Here is a 361-nt window from a genome sequence, read left to right on the forward strand (position 1 = left end):
ATTGGAGCTTATTAGGTATCCCAGTTTTAGATTTGGCTTACTTTTTATTAAAGACATATTCAGAGTCTCCGAAATGTTGATGGTGACTAGAAGTAATAAGGGTAATGTTGATAATAAATGTTGATAATGGTATTAATGAATTTTGGCGATGGTGAGGACGATAATGATGATACTAACGATTTAAATGATAGTGATTATTACTGTTACTAGGACTATTTTAACAATAAATCTAGCGAAATTCATTGTTTCTTGGATATAGTACTTCTGTATTTCTCATGTTAAAAATTGGCTTTCCGTTGAAAAGTGTGAATTTCTGTTATACTTAAGAAGTTCATAAGAAAAAGTAGTTTGTGATTACTCC

At 29.9% G+C, this 361-nt stretch overlaps 1 protein-coding gene across 1 annotated transcript in view; it reads left to right on the top strand.

Moving 5' to 3' along the window:
- Positions 1-361, top strand: part of LOC119586776 (acrosin-like) — a 12,720-nt gene that overhangs the window by 9,436 nt on the left and 2,923 nt on the right. The window lies entirely within an intron of this gene.

This window comes from Penaeus monodon, chromosome 22 (genome assembly GCF_015228065.2).
Source record: "Penaeus monodon isolate SGIC_2016 chromosome 22, NSTDA_Pmon_1, whole genome shotgun sequence".
NCBI classification, from domain to species: domain Eukaryota; kingdom Metazoa; phylum Arthropoda; class Malacostraca; order Decapoda; family Penaeidae; genus Penaeus; species Penaeus monodon.